This window comes from Equus caballus, chromosome 28 (genome assembly GCF_041296265.1).
Source record: "Equus caballus isolate H_3958 breed thoroughbred chromosome 28, TB-T2T, whole genome shotgun sequence".
Lineage (NCBI taxonomy): Eukaryota > Metazoa > Chordata > Mammalia > Perissodactyla > Equidae > Equus > Equus caballus.
Genome location: NC_091711.1, coordinates 5394868 through 5414212, shown reverse-complemented (window position 1 = coordinate 5414212; position 19345 = coordinate 5394868).

Here is a 19345-nt window from a genome sequence, read left to right as displayed (position 1 = left end):
CACTGCAGTTGGCCCTGCAAGCACTGCAGCAGCACTGCATCCAGATGTAGTGGCACTGCAGGTGCACTGAAATCAATGCAGGCTCACTGCATCCGCCTTCGTGGCACTGCATTCTCCGTCACAACATGTTCCATCCACGTTGTGGGACATTGCATGCACCGCATGGGCACTGCATCCTCATTAAGAGAAACTGTATGGGGCACTGCGACCAATGCAGGATCACCACATCCACTTTCATGGGAACTGCATCCTCAGACAAGACATAATGCATCCACCTTGTGAGACACTGAATCCACTGCATGACCCCTGCATCCACATTCCAGCACAAAGCTGGGGGCAGTGCAAGCACTGCAGGGACACTCAATCCAACCTTCATGGGCACTGCATCCTCCTTCAGAACATACTGCATAAACCTTTATGTACACTGCATCCAATGCATGGGCTATGCATTCACATTCAGGGATACAGAAGGCGGCACAGCAACCCCTGCAGGGACACTGCTACCAGCTGATGTGGAAATGCAGGCACACTGGAATCACTGCAGGGTCACTGCATCCACTGAATGTTCACAGCATCCTCATTCAGGGACACAGCACGGTGCACAGAAACCACTGCAGGGACACTGCCTCCAGATGAAGTGACACTGAAGGCGAACTGCAATGACTGCAGGATCACTGCATACAACCTCTGGGCACTGCATCCTCCATCACAACATACAGAAACCAATGTTTGGTACTCTGCATCCACTGCATGGGCACTGCGTCCACATTCAGGGACACAGAACTGGCACTGCAAGCACTGCCGGATCACTGCATCCACCTTCATGGGCACTGCATCCTCCGTCAGAACATATGGCATGCACCTTTTGGAACACTGCATCCAATGCTTGGGAACTGCATCCATGCTCTCGGACAATGCAGTAGGCTGGGCAACCACTGCAGGGACACAGCATATAGCTGAATTCGCCCTGCATGTGCACTGCATTCAGCACAGGATCACTGCATTGACCTTCATGGGTACTGCATCTTCTTTCACAACATATGAAATCCACCTTGTGGGACACTGCATCCACTGCCTGGGTACTCCATCCACATTCAGGGACAGTGAAGTTGGCTTGGCAACCACTGCAGCAACACTGCATCCAGCTGAAGTGGCACTGCAGGTGCACTGCAATCACTGCAGGCTCACTGCATCCACCTCCGTGGGCACTGCATCTTCCATCACAACATATGACATCCACCTTGTGGGACACGCCAACTACCGCATGGGCACTGCATCCACATTCAGGGAACTGTTGGGGGCACTGCAACAACTACAGCATCACTGCATCCACCTTCATGCCCCCTGCATCCTCCATCACAACATACTGCATCCACCTTGTGGGACACTGCATCAACTGCATGACTACTGCATCCACATACACGGAAAATGTGGGGGGCACTGCAAGCACTGCTGGATCACTGCATCCACCCTCATGGGCACTGCATCCTCCGTCACAACCTACAGCATGCACCTTGTGGGACACTGCATCCAATGACTGGGCACTACATCCACGTTCTAGGATAATGCATTTGGCTCTGCAACCACTGCAGGGACACTCCGTACAGCTGAAGTCGCACTGCAGGCACACTGCATTCAGCACAGGCTCACTGCATCCACCTCCGTGGCCACTGCATCCTCCATCACAGCATACTGCATGCACATTTTGGGACACTGCATCTAAGGACTGGACACTGCATCCACGTTCTCGGACAATGCAGTTGGCACTGCAACCAATGCAAGGATACTCCATACAGCTGAAGTCGGACTGCAAGCACACTGCATTCAGCACAGGCTCACTGCATCCACCTCTGTGTGCACTGCATCCTCCGACACAATATACTGCATGAACATTTTGGGACACTGCATCCACTGCATGGGGACTGCATCCAAGTTCAGAGACACCGCAGTTGGCTCTGCAACCACTGCAGCAACACTGCAACCAGCTGAAGTGCAACTGCAAGTACACTGAAATCACTTCAGGCTCACTGCATTCACCTTATTGGACATGTCATCCTCCATCACAGCATACTGCATCCACGTTGTGGGACACTGCATGCACTACAGGGGCACTACATCCACATTCAGGGAAACTTTAGGGGGCACTGCAACCACTGCAGGTTCACAGCATCCTCCTTCATGGGCACTGCATCCTCCGACATAACGTACTGCATCCACCTTGTGAGACATTGCCTCCACTGCATGACCCCTGCATCCACATTCCAGTACACTGCAGGGGACCTAAACCACTGCAGGGACACTGCATCTGCCTTCATGCCCACTGCATCTCCCATCACAAAATACTACATAAACCTTTAGGGACACTGCCTCCACTGCATGGACACTGAACTCACCTTCAGGGACACAGAAGGTAGCACTGCAACCACCTCAGCAACACTGCATCCAGCTGATGAGGAAATGCAGGCACACTGCAATCACTGCAGGATCACTGCATCTGCTGCATGCTCACACCATCCACATTCAGTGACACAGCAGGGTGCATTGCAACCATTGCCAGATCACTGCATGCACCTTCATGGCACTTCATCCTCCATCACAACATATTGCATGCACCTTGTGGGACACTACATCCAATGCCTGGTCACTGCATCCACGTTCTTGGACAATGCGGGGTGCACTGCAACCACTGCAGGGGCACTGCCTCCACCTTCATGAGAACTGCATCATCTGTCATAACATACTGCATAAACCTTGTGGGACACTGCATCCAATGCCTGGGCACTGCATCCACTTTCAGGGACACAGAACGGGGCACTGCCACCACTGCAGGGACACTGCAATGACTGCAGGAACACTACATCTTCCTTCATGATCACTGAATCCTCCATCACAACATAAGGCATCCATCTTGGGGGACACTGCATAAACTGTAGCAGCACTGCATCCACATTCCAGCACAATGCCAGGGCCCTGCATGCACTGCTTGGACACTGCATCTGCCTTCATGATCGCTGCATCCTCCATCACAACATACTGCATAAACCTTTAGGGACATAGCCTCCACTGCATGGTCACTGCATTCACCTTCAGGGACACAGAAGGCGGCACTGCAACTACTGCAGCAACACTGCTTCCAGCTAATGAGGAAATGCAGGCACACTGCAATCACTGTAGGACCACTGCATCCACTGCATGTTCACACCATCCACATTCAGGGACAGCAGGGTGCACTGCAACCACTGCAGGGACATTGCATCCAGATGTTGTGGCACTGCAGGTGCACTGCAATGACTGCAGGATCACTGCATCATCCTTCATGGGCACTGCATCCTCCATCAAAACATACAGCACCCGTCTTTTGAGACACTGCATCCTCTGCATGACCACTGCATCGACATTCAAGACAATGCAGTCATAACTGCAGCCACTGCAGGGACACTGGATCCACATTCATGAGAACTGCATCATCCGTCATAACATAATGCCTCCACCTTGTGGGACACTGCATCCAATGACTGGGCACTGCATCCACATTCCCAGACAATGCTGGGGGCACTGCAACCACTTCAAGAACACTGCATACAGCTGAAGTCGCACTGCAGGTGCACTGCATTCAGCACAGGCTCACTGCATCCACCTTCGCAGGCACTGCATGTTCCATCACTACATACGACATCCACTTTGTGGGACAATGCCACTACTGCATAGGTACTGCACCCACATTCAGCGAACTGTTGGGGTCACTGCAACCACTGCAGCAACACTGCATCCAGCTGAAGTGGCACTGCAGGTGCACTGCCATCACTGCAGGATCACTGCATTCACCTTCATCAACACTGCATACTACAACACACCACAATGTCTCCACAATGCGGGGCACTGCATCCAGTACATGAGCACGGCATCCACCTTAAGGACAATGCAGGGGCCATTGCAGCCACTGCAGGGACACTGCATCCAGCTGAAGTGGCACTGAAGGCGTACTGCAATCACTGCTGGCTCACTGCATCCATTCCAGGTTTCCGCATCCTCTGTCACAACATACAGGAGCCAACTTTTGGTACTCTGCATCAACAGCATGGGCACTGCATCTACACTCAGTGATACAGGACGGGGCACTGCAACCACAGCAGGGACACTGCAGCCAGCTGAAGTGGCCGTGCAGGTCCACTGCAATGACTGCAGGATCACTGCATCCTCCTTCATGATCTACTGAATCCTGCATCACAACCTAATGCATCCACCTTGAGTGACACTGCATCCATTGCATGACCATTGCACCCACATTCATGTAAACTGCATTGGGCACTGCTACCACTGCAGGCTCACTGCATCCACCTTCGTGGGCACTGCATCCTCCGTCCCCACATACTGCATCCACCTTGTGGGAAACTGCATGCACTGCATGGGCACTGCAGCCACATTCAGGGAAACTGTAGGGCGCATTACAACCACTTCAGCATCACTGCATCCACCTTCCTGGGCCCTGCATCGTCCATCACAACCTACTACATCCATCTTGTGGGACACTGCATCCTCTGCATGACTACTGCATCCACATTCCCAGATGATACGGGGGCCACTGCAAGCACTGCAGGCACACTGCATCAACCTTCTTGAGAACTGCATTATCCGTTATAACATACTGCATCCACCGTGTATGACACTGCATCCACTGACTGGGCACTGCATCCACATTCCCGGACAATGCAGTGTGCACTGCAACCAATACACGGACACTGCATACAGCTGAAGTCGTACTGCAGGTGCACTGCATTCAGGACAGGCTCAATGCATCCACCTCCGTGGGCACTGCATTTCCATCACTGAATTCACATCCACTTTCTGCGACACTGCAACTACTGCATGGGTACTGCATCCACATTCAGGGAATTGTAGGGGGCACTGCAACCACCGCAGCTTCACTGCATACACCTTCATGGGCCCTGATCCTCCATCACAACATACTCCATCCACCTTGCATGACCCTGCTGCCACTGCATGACTACTGCATCCACTTAACTGGACAATGAAGGGGTCCCTGCAAGCACTGCAGGGACATGGCATCCACCTTCATGGGTCCTGCATCCTCCATCAAACATAACACTTCCACATTGTTGGACACTGCATCCACTCCATGTACACTGCATCAACATTCAGGTAAACTGCATTTGGCATGCAACCACTGCAGGATTACTGAATCCACCTTCATGGGCACTGCATCATCCTTCACTACATACTGCATGCACATTGTGGGACACTGCATCAACTGGATGGGCACTGCATTCATGTTCTGGGACACTGCAGTTGGCTCTGCAAGCACTGCAGCAACACTGCGTCCAAGTGAAGTGGCACTGAAGGCATATTGCAATTACTGCAGGCTCACTGCATCCAACTCTTGGGCACTGGATCCTCTGTCACAACATACAGCAACCAACTTTTATACTCTGCATCCACTACATGGGCACAGCATCCACATTCAGGGACAACGAATGGGGCACTGCAAGAACTCCAGGGACGCTGCAGCCAGCTGAAATGGCACTGCAGGTGCACTACAATGACTGGAGGCTCACTGCATCCACCTTCGTGGGCACTGCATCCTCCATCTCAGCATACCGCATCCACCTTGTGGGACACTGCATGCACTGCATGGGCCCTGCCTCCACAAACAGGGAAACTGTATGGGGCACTGCAACCACTGCAGGTTCACCACATCCACCTTCATGGGCACTGCATCCTCCGACAAATCATACTGCATCCGCCTTGTGAGACACTGCATCCACTGCATGACACTTGCATCCACATTCCAGCACAATGCCGGGGGCATGGCAACCACAGCAGGGACACTGCATCCACACTCATGGGCACTGCATCCTCCATCACAACATACTGCATAAACCTTTAGTACTCTGCATCCACTGCATTGGCACTGCATTCACCTTCATGGACACAGAATGCGGCACTGCAACCCTTGCAGGGACACTGCTTCCAGCTGATGTGGAAATGCAGGCGCACTGCTTTCAGTACAGGATCACTGCATCCACTGCATGTTCACAACATCTACAGGCAAGGACACTGCAGGATGCACTGCAACCACTTCTGGATCACTGCATCCATCTTCCTGAGCACTGCATTCCCTGTCACAACATACTGCATGCACATTGTGGGACACTGCATCCACTGCATGGTCACTGCATCCACGTTCAGGGAAACCACGGTTAAATCTGCAACCACTGCAGCAACACTGCATCCAGTTGAAGTGGCACTGCAGGTGCACTGCAATCACTGCAGGCTCATGGAATCCACCTTCGTGGGCACAGCATCCTCCGTCACAACAGACTGCATGCACCTTGTGAGACACTGCATGCACTGCATCACTACTGCATCCATATTCCCGGACAATGTGGCGGGCACTGCAAGCACTGCAGTGACACTGCATCCACCTTCATGAGAACTGCATCATCCGTCATAACATACTGCATCCACCTTGTGGGACACTGCATCTACTGCCTGGGAACTGCATCCACAATCGCAGACAATGCAGGGTGCATTGCATCCACTGCAGGGACACTGACTTCAGCTGAAGTGGCAATGAAGGCATACTGCAATCACTGCAGGCTAACTGCATCCACCGTAGTGGGCACTGCACCTTCCATCACATCATACGATATCCACCTTATGGGACACTGCAACTACTGCATGGGCACTGCATCCACATTAAGGGAACTGGAGGTGGCACTGCAACCACTGCAGCATCACTGCATCCACCATCATGGGCCCCGCATTCTCCATCACAAGATACTGTATCCACCTTGTGGGACACCGCATCTACTGCATCCACATTCCCAGACAATGCAGGGGGCACTGCAAGCACTGCAGGGACACGGCACCCACATTCATGAGAACTGCATCATGTGTCATAACACACTGCCTCCACCTTGTGGGACACAGCTTGCACTGCATGGGCACTGCATCCTCATTCAGGGAAACTCTAGCTGGCACTGCAACAACACAGGTTCACCACGTCCACATTCATGGCCACTGCATCCTCTGTCACAACATACTGCATAAACCTTTAGGTACACTGCATTCACTGCTTGGGCACTGCATTCACATTCAGGGACACAGAAGGCGGCACTGCAACCACTGCAGCAACACTATTCCAGCTGATGTGGAAATGCAGGTGCATTGCTATCACTGCAGGATCACTGCACCCACTGCATTTTCACAGCATCCACATTCAGGGACAATGCAGGGGGCACTTCAACCACTGCAGGGACACTGCATCCTGATATAGTGGCCGTGAAGGTATACTGCAATGACTGAAGAATCACTGCATCGTCCTTCATGTGCACTGAATCCTACTCCACAACATAATGCATCCACCTTGGGCCACACTGCAGACACTGCATTGGCACTGCATCCACATTCAGAGACATGACAAGGGGCTCTGCAACCAGTGCGGCTACACTGCATCCAGCTGAATTGGCACTTCAGGTGCACTGCAATCACTGAAGATTCACTGCATCCACTGCATGGGCACTGCATCAATATTCCAGACACAATGCGGTGGCACTGCCAGCACTGCAGGGACACTGCATCCACCTTCATGGGAACTACATCCTCCTTCACAACATACTGCATGCACCTTGTGGGACACTGCATCCACTGTATGGGCACTGCACCTACATTCAGGGACAATACAGGGGGCACTGCAATCACTGCAGGGACACTGCATACAACTTCATGGGCACTGCATCCTCTGTCACCACATTCGGCATAAACCTTTAGGTACACAGCATACAAGGCATGGGCACTGCATTCACCTTCAGGGACACAGAAGCTGGCACTGCAACCACTGCAGCAAAACTGCTTCCAGCAGATGTGGAAATACACGTGCACTGCAATCACTGCAGGAACACTGCATCCACAGCATGTTCACAGGTTGCACATTCATGGACACCACAGGTGCACTGAAAACACTGCCGGATCACTCTATCCACCTTCATGGGCCCTGCACCTTGCATCACCACATACGACATCCACACTGTGGGAGACTGCAACTACTGCATGGGCACTGCATCCACATTCAGGGAACTGTAGGGGGCACCGCAATCACTGCAGCATCACTGCATCGACCTTCATGAGAACGGCATCATCCGTCATAACATACTGCATCCACCTTTTTGGACACTGCATCTGCTTTCCCGTTCAATGCAGGGGGCACTGAAACCACTGCAGCAACACTGCATCCAGCTGATGTGGCCCTGCATTCGCACTGCCATCCCTGCAGGATCACTGCATTCACGTTCATCGGCAATGCATACTACAACACACCACAATGCCTCCACATTGTGAGACATTGCATCCACTGCATGAGCACTGCATCGACATTCCAGGACATTGTCGGGGGCATTTCAACCGCTGCAGGGACACTGCATCCTGCTGAAGTGACACTGAAGGCGTACTGCAATGACAGACGGCTCGCTGCATCCAACACGTCAGCACTGCATCCTCTGTCACAACATATGGCAACCAAATTTTGACACTCTGCATCCACTGCATGGGCACTGCATCCACATTCAGGGACACAGAACGGTGCTCTGCAGCCACTGCAGGGACACTGGAGCCAGCTGAAGTGGCACGGCAGGTGCACTGCTGTGACTGCGGAATTACTGCATCCTCCTTCATGATCACTGAGTCCTCCATCACAACATAAGGCATCCACCTTGTGGGACACTGCATCCACTGCATGAGCACTGCATGCACATGTAGGTAAACTGCAGGGGGCACCTCAACCACTGCATGATCACTGCATCCAACTTCATGGGCAATTCATCCTCTGTCACAACATACTGCATGCACATTGTGGGACACTGCATCCACTGCCTGAGCACTGCATCCATGTTCAGGGACACTGCAGCTGGCTGTGCAACCACTGCAGCAACACTGCATCCAGTTGAAGTGGAACTGCGGGTGCACTCCTATCACTGCAGGCTCTCGGCATCCACTGCATTGGCACTGCATCTACATTCAAAGACATTGCATGAGGCCCTGCAACCACTGCAGGGACACTGCTTACAGCTGATGTGGAAATGCAGGCACACTGCAATCACTGCAGGATCAGTGCATCCACTGCATGTTCACAGAATGCACATACGGGGACACAGCAGGGTGCACTGCAACGACTGCCGGATCTCTGCATCCACCTTCATGGGCACTACATCCTCCCTCACAACATACTGCATGCACCTTATGGGACACTTCATCTGATACCTGGGCACTGCATCCACGTTCTTGGACAATGCAGTTGGCACTGCAACCAGGGCAGGGACACTGCATCCAACTGAAGTGGCACAGCAGTCACACTGCCATCACTGCAGGATTACTACATTCACCTTCTTTGGCACTGTATACTACAACACACCAGAACACCTCCACATTGTGGGACACTGCATCCACTGCATGAGCACTGCATCCACATTCTAGGACAATGCAGGGGGCATTGCAACCACTGCAGGCACACTGTATCCAGCTGAAGTGGCACTAAAGGTGCACTGCAATCACTGCCGGCTCTGTGCGACCTACTCTTGGGCACTGCATCCTCTGTGACAACATACGGCAAAAAACTTTTGGTACTCTGCATCCACTGCATCAGCACTGCATCCACATTCAGGGAGACGCAACGGGGCACTGCAAGCACTCCAGGGACACTGTATACAGTTGAAGTGGCACTGCAGGAGCTCTGCAATCACTGCAGTCTCACTGAATTCACAGTCGTGGGCACTGCATCTTCCGTCACAACATGCTGTAACGACCTTGTGCCACACTGCATCCACTGCATGGGCACTGCATCCACATTCAGGGATCCTGAAGAGGGCACTGCAACAACTGCAGGATCACCACATCCACCTTCATTTGGCACTGCATGCCCCATTACAACATACTGCATCTGCCTGGTGGGACACTGCATCCACTGCATGGGAACTGCATCCAACATTAGGGACACAGAAGGGGGCATGACACCAGTGCAGGAACACTGCATGCACCTTCATGGGCATCGCATCATCCGTCATACATACTGCATCCACCTTGTGGGGCACTGAATCCACTGCAAGGGCATGGCATTCTCATTCACGGACACTGCAGGTGGCACTGCAACCGCTGCAGCAACACTGCATCCACCTTCATGGCCACTGCTTCCTCCAACACAACATACCTCATATGCATTCAGTGACACTGCAGCCATTGCATGGGCACTGCATCCACGTTCAGGGACAATGCAACAGGCACTGCTACCACTGCAGGGTCACTGGATCCACCCGAAGTGGCAATTCAGGCGCACTACAATCACTGCATCTGCCTTCATGGGCACTACAGCCTCCATCACAACATGCTTCATCACTGCATGAGCACTGAACCCACATTCAGGGACACTGCATCCAGATGTATTGACACTGCAGGTGCACTGCAATGAATGCAGGATCACTGCATCCTCCTTCATGGGTACTGCATACTACTTCACAACATACTGTATCGAACTTGGTTCACACTTCAGAGGCTGCATGGGCCCTGCATCCACATTCATGGTACCTGAAGTGGGCACTGCAACTACTGCAGTATCACCGCATGCACCTTCATGGGCACTGCAACATCCATTAAAACATACTGCATCTGCCTTGTCGGACACTGTATCCACTGCATGGGCACTGCATCCACAATCAGGGCCACAGAAGGGGGCACGACAACCAGTGCAGGAACACTGCATGCACATTCATGGGCAATGCATCATCCGTCTTAACATACTGCATCCACCTTGTGGGGCACTGAATCCACTGCAAGGGCATGGCATTCTCATTCAGGGACCCTGCAGGGGGCACTTCAACCACTAGAGGATCACTGCCTCCACCTTCATGGGCACTGCATCATCCGTCACAACATACTGCATCTACCTTCTCTGACACTGCAAACATTGAATGGGCACTGCAGCCACGTTCAGGGACAGGGCAACAGGCACTGCAACCACTGCAGGGACTCTGGATCCATCTGAAGTGGCACTGCAGGTGCACTGCAATTACTGCAGGATCACTGCATCTGCCTTCATGGGCACTGCATCCTCCATCACAACATACTTCATCACTGTATGAGCACTGCATACAAATTCAGGGACAGTGCAGGTTGCACTTCAGCGACTGCAGGGACACTGCATCCAGCTGGAGTGGCACTACATGCGCACTGCAACCACTGCAGGATGACTGCATCCACATTCATGGGCACTGCATCCTCTATCACAACATACCACATCCATCTTTTGGTGCTCTGCATCCACTGCATGGACACTGCATTCGTATTCAGAGACACAGAAGGGGGCATTGCAACCACTGCAGGCACACTGCAGCCAGCTGAAGTGGCACTGCATGTGCACTGCAATCACTGCTGAATCACTGCATCCTCCTTCATGGGCAATGCATATCCGTGATAACATACTTCATCCACCTTGTGGGGCACTGAATCCACTGCAAGGGCACGGCATTCTCATTGTGGGACCCTGCAGGGAGCACGGCAACCACTGCAGGATCACTGCATCCACCTTCATGGCCACTGCTTCCTCCAATACAACATACCTCATATGCATACAGTGACACTGCAGCCATTGCATGGGGACTGCATCCATGTTAAGGGACAGTGCAACAGTCACTGCTACCACTGCAGGGACAATGGTTCCACCAGAAGTGGCACTACAGATGCACTGCATTCACTGCAGGATCACTGCATCTGCCATCATGGGCACTGCATCCTCCATCACAACATACATCAACACTGCATGAGCACTGAATCCACATTCAGGGACACTGCATCCAGATGAATTGACACTGCAGGTGCACTGCAATGAATGCAGGATCACTGCATCCTCCTTCATGGGTACTGCATCCTATTTCACAACATAGTGCATCCACCTTGGGTCACACTGCAGAGGTTGCATGGGCCCTGCATCCACATTCAGAGACACTGCAGTCGGCTCTGCAACCACTGCAGCAACACTGCATTCAGCTGAAGTGGCACTGCAGGTGCACAACAATCACTGAATGTTTAGTGCATCCACTGCTTGTTCACTGCATCCACATTCAGGGACACTGTAGTGTGCATGGAAACCACTGCAGGATCACTGCATCCACCTTCATGGGTAGTGCATCCTCTATCACAACATACTGCATCCAACATGTGTGACACTGCATACACTGCCTGGGCACTGCATCCACATTCCCGGACAATGCAGGCAGCACTGAAACCTCTCCAGCTACACTGTATGCAGCTGAAGTGACACTGCAGGTGCACCACAATCACTGAATGTTTAGTGCATCCACTTCATGTTCACTGCATCCACATTCAGAGACACTGCAGGCACACTGCTATCACTGCAGTCTCACTGCATTCACAGTCGTGGGCACTGCATCTTCCGTCACAACATACTGGATCCACCTTGTGCGACACTGCATCCACTGCATGGGCACTGCATCCATATTCAGGGAACATGGAGGGGGCACTGCAACAACTGCAGGATCACTTCATCCACCTTCATGGGCACTGCATCCTCTGTTACAACATACTGCATCTGCCTTGTGGGACACTGCATCCACTGCATGGGCACTGCATCCACAATCAGGGACACAGAATGGGGCATGACAACCAGTGCAGGAACACTGCATGCACCTTCATGGGCAATGCATCCTCCGTCATAACATACTTCATCCAACTTGTGGGGCACTGAATCCACTGCCAGGACACAGCATTCTCATTCAGGGACGCTGCAGGGGGCACTTCAACCACTGCAGGATCACTGCATCCACCTTCATGACCAATACATCCTCAGTCACAACATACTGCATCTACCTTCAGTGACACTGCAGACATTGCATAGGCACTGCAGCCACGTTCAGAGACAGGGCAACAGGCACTACAACCACTGCAGGGACTCTGGATCCAGCTGAAGTGGCACTGCAGGTGCACTGCAAGCAGTGCAGGATCACTGCATCTGCCTTCATCGGCACTGCCTCCTCCATCACAACGTACCTCATAACTGCATGAGCACTGAATCCAAAATCAGGACAGTGCAGGTTGCACTGCAGCAACTGCAGGGACACTGCATCCAGCTGAAGTGGCACTGCATGTGCACTGCAATCACTGCAGGATCACTGCATCCACATTCATGGGCACTGCATCCTCTGTCACAACATACCACATCCATCATTTTGTACTCTGCATCCACTGCATGGGCACTGCATTCGTATTCAGACCCACTGAAGGGGGCACTACAACCACTGCAGGCACACTGCAGCCAGCTCAAGTGGCACTGCAGGTGCACTGCAATCACGGCAGTATCCCTGCAGCCTCCCACATGGGCAATGCATCATCCATCATAACATACAGCATCCACCTTGTGGTGCACTGAATCCATTGCATGGGCACGGCATCCTCATTCAGGGACCCTGCAGAGGGCACTGCAACCACTGCAGGATCACTTCAACCACCATCATGGCCACTGCTTCCCCCAACACAACATACTGCATCTACCTTCAGTGACACTGCAGCCATTGCATGGGCACTGCATCCTCGTTCATGGACACTGCAACAAGCACTGAAACACCTGCAGGGACTCTTGATCCAGCTGAAGTGGCACTGTAGGCGCACTGCAATCACTGCAGGATCACTGCATCCACCTTCACGGGCACTGCATCCTTTGTCACAACATAGTGCATGGAACGTTTGTGACACTGCATCCACTTCCTGGGCACTGCATCTGCAATCCCGGGCAATGCAGGCAACATTGCAAGCACTGCAGGTACACTGTACACAGGTCAAGTGGCACTGCAGGTGCACTGCAATCACTGCAGTCTCACTGCATTCACAGTCGTGGGCACTGCATCTTCCGTTCCAACATACTGCATCCACCTTGTGCGACACTGCATCCACTGCATGAGCACTGAATCCACATTCAGGGACACTGCATCCAGATGAATTGACACTGCAGGTGCACTGCAATGAATGCAGGATCAATTCACCCTCCTTCATGGGTACTGCATCCTACTTCACAACATACTGCATCCAAATTGAGTCACACTGCAGAGGCTGCATGGGCCCTGCATCCACATTCAGAGACACTGCAGTGGGCTCTGCAACCACGGCAGCAACACTGCATTCAGCTGAAGTGGCACTGCAGGAGCACTGCAATCACTGAATGTTCAGTGCATCCACTGTTTGTTCACTGCATACAAATTCAGGGACACTTCAGTGTGCACGGAAACCACTGCAGACTCACTGCATCCACCTTCCTTGGCACTGCATCCTCTGTCACAACATACTGCACCCAACTTGTGTGACACTGCATCCACTGCCTGACCACTGCATCCAAATTCCAGGACATGCCGGGGGCACTGCAACCACTGCAGGGACACTACATCCACCTTCATAGGCACTGCAGCATCCTCCATCAGAACATACTTCATCCACCTTGGGTCATCCTGCAGACACTGCATGGGCCCTGCATCGACATTCAGGGACATGACGGGGGCTTTGCAACCACTCTAGCTACACCGAGTTGAGCTGAAGTATCAATGCAGGTGCACTGCCATGACTGAAGTTTCACTGCATCCACTGCATGGCACTGCATCCACATTCCAGGACACTCCCAGGGGCACTGCAACCACTGCAGGGACACTGCATCCACCTTCATGGGCACTGCATCCTCCTACAAAACATACTGCATCTGCCTTGTGAGACACTGCATGCCCGGCATGACAACTGCATCCATATTCCAGGACAATGCAAGGGGCACTGCAACCACTGCAGGGACACTGCATCCACCTTCATGGGCACTGCATCCTCCGTCACAACATACTGCATAAACCTATAGGTACACTGCATGCACTGCATGGACACTGCATCCACAATCCCAGACAACGCAGGGGCACTGCAACCACTGCAGGGACACTGCATTCAGATGAAGTGGCACTGCAGGTGCACTGCAATGACTGAAGGATCACTGCATCTTCCTTCATGGGCACTGAAACCTACTTCACAACATACTGCATTCACCATGTGTCACACTGCAGACACTGCATGAGCACTGCATCCACATTAGGGAAACTGTAGCTTGCACTGCAACGACTGTAGGTTCATCACATCCACCTTCATGGGCACTGTATCTTCCATCACAACATACGACAGCCACCTTGTGGGACACTGCATCCACTGCCTGGGCACTGCATCTACAATCCTGGACAATGCAGGGGGCTCTGCAACCACTGCAATAACACTGCATACAGCTGAAGTGGCACTGTAGGCACACTGAAATCACTGAACTTTCACTGCATCCACTGCCTTGGCACTGTATCAACATTCTACAACAATGCCGGGGGAACTGTAACTACTACAGGGACACAGCATCTACCTTCATGGACACTGTATCCTACTTCACAACATACTGCATCCACCTTGGGTCACACTGCAGACATTGCATGGGCAATGAATCCACATTCAGGGAAAATGCCGTGGGCACTGCAACCACTGCAGGAACAATGCATCCACCTTCATGGGCACTGAATCCTCTGTCACAACATACTGCATAAACCTTTAGGGACACTGCATGGACACTGCATTCACCTTCAGGGACACAGAAGGTGGCACTGCAACCACTGCAGTTACACTGCATCCAACGGACAAGGCACTGCAGGCTCACTGCAATCACTGCAGTCTCACTGCATCTACCTGTGTGGGCACTGCATCCTCTGTCACAACATACTGCATCCACCTTGTGGGCCATGGCATGCACTACCTAGGCACTGCATCCACATTCCCGGACAATGCAGGGGGCACTGCAACCACTGCCAGATCACTGCACCCACCTTCATGGGCACTGCATCCTCCCTCACAACATACTGCATAAACGTTTAGGTGCAGTGCATCCACTGGATGGGCACTGCATTCACCTTCAGGGAAACAGAAGGCCGCACTGCAACCACTGCTGAATCACTTCATCCATCCTCATGGGCACTGCATCCTCTGTCACAAGATACTGCATGCACCTTGTGGGAAACTGCATCCACTGTATGGGCACTGGATCCACATTCTGGGACAATGCACGGTGCACTGCAACCACTGCAGGGACACTGCATCCAGATGAAATGGCACTGCAGGTGCACTGCAATCACTGCAGGATCCCTGCATCTTCCTTCATGGGCACTGAATCCTACTTCACAACATACTGCATCCACTTTGGGTCACACTGCGGACACCTCCTGGGCACTGCATCCACATTAAGGGCCATGGGAGGGGGCTCTGCAATCACTGCAGCTACACTGCTTCCGGTTGAAGTGGTACTGCATGCGCCCTGCCATCACTGCAGGATCACTGCATTCACCTTCATTGGCACTGCATACTACAGCACACCACAATGCCTCCATATTTTGGACACTGCATCCACTGCATGAGCACTGCATCCACATTCCAGGACAATACAGGGGGCATTTCACCCCCTGTAGGGACACTGCATCTAGCTAACTGGCACTGAAGGCATACTGCAATCAATGCCGGCTCACTGCATCCAACTCGTGGGCACTGCATCCTCCGTCACAATATACGGGAACCAAATTTTATTACTCTGCATCCACTGCATGGGCACTGCATCCACATTCATGGACACAGAACTGGGCAATGCAACCAATGCAGGGACACAGCAGCCAGCTGAAGTGGCACTGCAAGTCCACTGCAATGACTGCAGGATCACTGCATCCTCCTTCATAAACACTGAATCCTCCATCACAACATAAGTCATACAACTTGTGGGACACAGCATCCACTGCATGAGCACTGCATCCACATTCAGGTAAACTGCAGGTGGCACAGCAACCACTGCAGGATCACTGCATCCACCTTCATGGGCACTGCATCCTCCATCACAACATACTGCATAAACCTTTAGGTACAGTGCATCCACTGGATGGGCACTGCATTCAAATTGAGGGACACAGAAGCCAGCAATGCAACCTCTGCTGGATCACTGCATCCACCCTCATGGGCACTAAATCATCTGTCACAGCATGCTGCATGCACTTTGTGTGACACTGCATCCAATGCATGGGCACTGCATCCTAATTCAGGGACAGTGCAGGGGGCACTTCAACAACTGCGGGGACACTGCATACAGCTGAAGTCGCACTGCAGCTGCACTGCATTCAGTACAGGCTCACTGCATCCACCTTCGTGGGCACTGCATCTTCCATCACAACATAAGACATCCACTTTGTGGGAGACTGCAACTACTGCATGGGCACTGCATCCACATTCAGGGAACTGTAGGGGGCACTGCTACCACTGCAGTATGACTGCATCCACCTTCATGGGCCCTGCATCCTCCATCACAACATACTGCATCCACCTTGTGGGATGCAACCCAACTGCACCCACTTCATGACTACTGAATCCACATTCCTGGACAATGCGGGGGGCTCTGCAAGCACTGCAGGCATACTGCAACCACTTTCATGAGAATTGCATTATCTGTCATAACATACTCCATCAATCTTGTGGGAAACTACATCCACTGCATGGGCACTGCATCCACATTCTGGGACAATGAAGGGGGCACTGCAACCATTGCAGGGACACTGCATCCAGATGAAGTGGCACTGCAGGTGCACTGCAATCACTGCAGGATCACTACAACGTGCTTCATGGGCACTGAATCCTACATCACAACATAGTGCATCCACCTGTGGTCACACTGTAGACACGCATGGGCCCTACATCGATATTCAGGGACATGGCAGAGGGCTCTGCAACCACTGCAGCTACACTGCATCCAGCTGAATTGGCACTACAGGTGCACTGTAATCAATGAAGATTCACTGCATAGGCACTGCCTCAACATTTCAGGACAACGCCGGGGGCACTGCAACCACTGGAGGGACACAGCATCCACCTTCATGGGCACTGCATCCTCCGTCACAACATACTGTATAAACCTTTAGTTACACTGCATCCGCTGCATGGGCCCTCTATTCAACTTCAGGGACACAGAAGGCAGCACTGCATCTGATGCAGGGACACTTTTTCTAGCTGATGTGGAAATGCAAGCGCCCTGCAATCACCGCAGGATCACTGCATCCACTGCATGTTCAGAGCATGCACATTCAGGGACACAGCAGGGTGCACTGCAATCACTGCTGGATCACTGCATTCACACTCATGAGCAGTGCATCCTCCTTCATGATCACTGAATCTGCCATCACAACACAAGGCATCCAACTTGAGGGACACTGCATCCCCTGTATGAGCACTGCATCCAAATTCAGGTAAACAACAGGGGGTACTGCAACCACAGCAGGATCACTGCATCCACCTTTATGAGCACTGCATCCTCCATCACAACATACTGCATGCACATTGTGGGACACTGCGTCCACTGCATTGGCACTGCATCCACGTTCGGGGACATTGCAGTTGGCACTGCAACCACTGCAGCAACACTGCATCCAGCTGAAGTGGCACTGCAGGCGCACTGTCATCACTGCAGAATCACTGCATTCACATTCATTGACACTGTATACTACCACATACTACAATGCCTCCACATTGTGGGACACTGCATCCACTGCACGGGGACTGCATCCACATTCAGGGACAATGCACTTGGCTCTGCAACCATTTCATCAATATGGCATCCAGCTGAAGTGGCACTGCAGGCACACTGCAATCATTTCAGGCTCACTGCATCCACTTCGTGGGCACTGCATCCTCCATCACAGCATACCGCATCCACCATGAGGGACACTGCATCCACTGCATGAGCACTGCATCCACATTCATGTAAACTGCAGGGGGCACTGCATCCACTGCAGGATCACTGCATCCACCTTCATGGGCACTTCATCCACCGTCACAGCATACTTCATGCACCTTGTGGGACACTGCATCCAATTCCTGGGAACTGCATCAACGTTCTCAGACAATGCAGTCGGCACTGCAACCATTGAAGGGACACTGCATTCAGCTGAAGTGGCACTGCAGGCGCACTGCATTCAGCACAGGCTCACTGCATCCACCTCCATGGGCACCGCATCTTCTGTCACAACATACTACATCCACCTTGTGGGACACTGCATCTACTGCATGGCCACTGCATCCACATTCAGGGAACTGTAGGCGGCACTTCAACCACTGCAGCATCACTGCATCCACCTTCATGTGCCCTGCATCCTCAATCCCAACATACTGCATCCACCTTGTGGGACACTGCATCCACTGCATCACTACGGCATCCACATTCCCTGATAGTGCAGGGGGCACT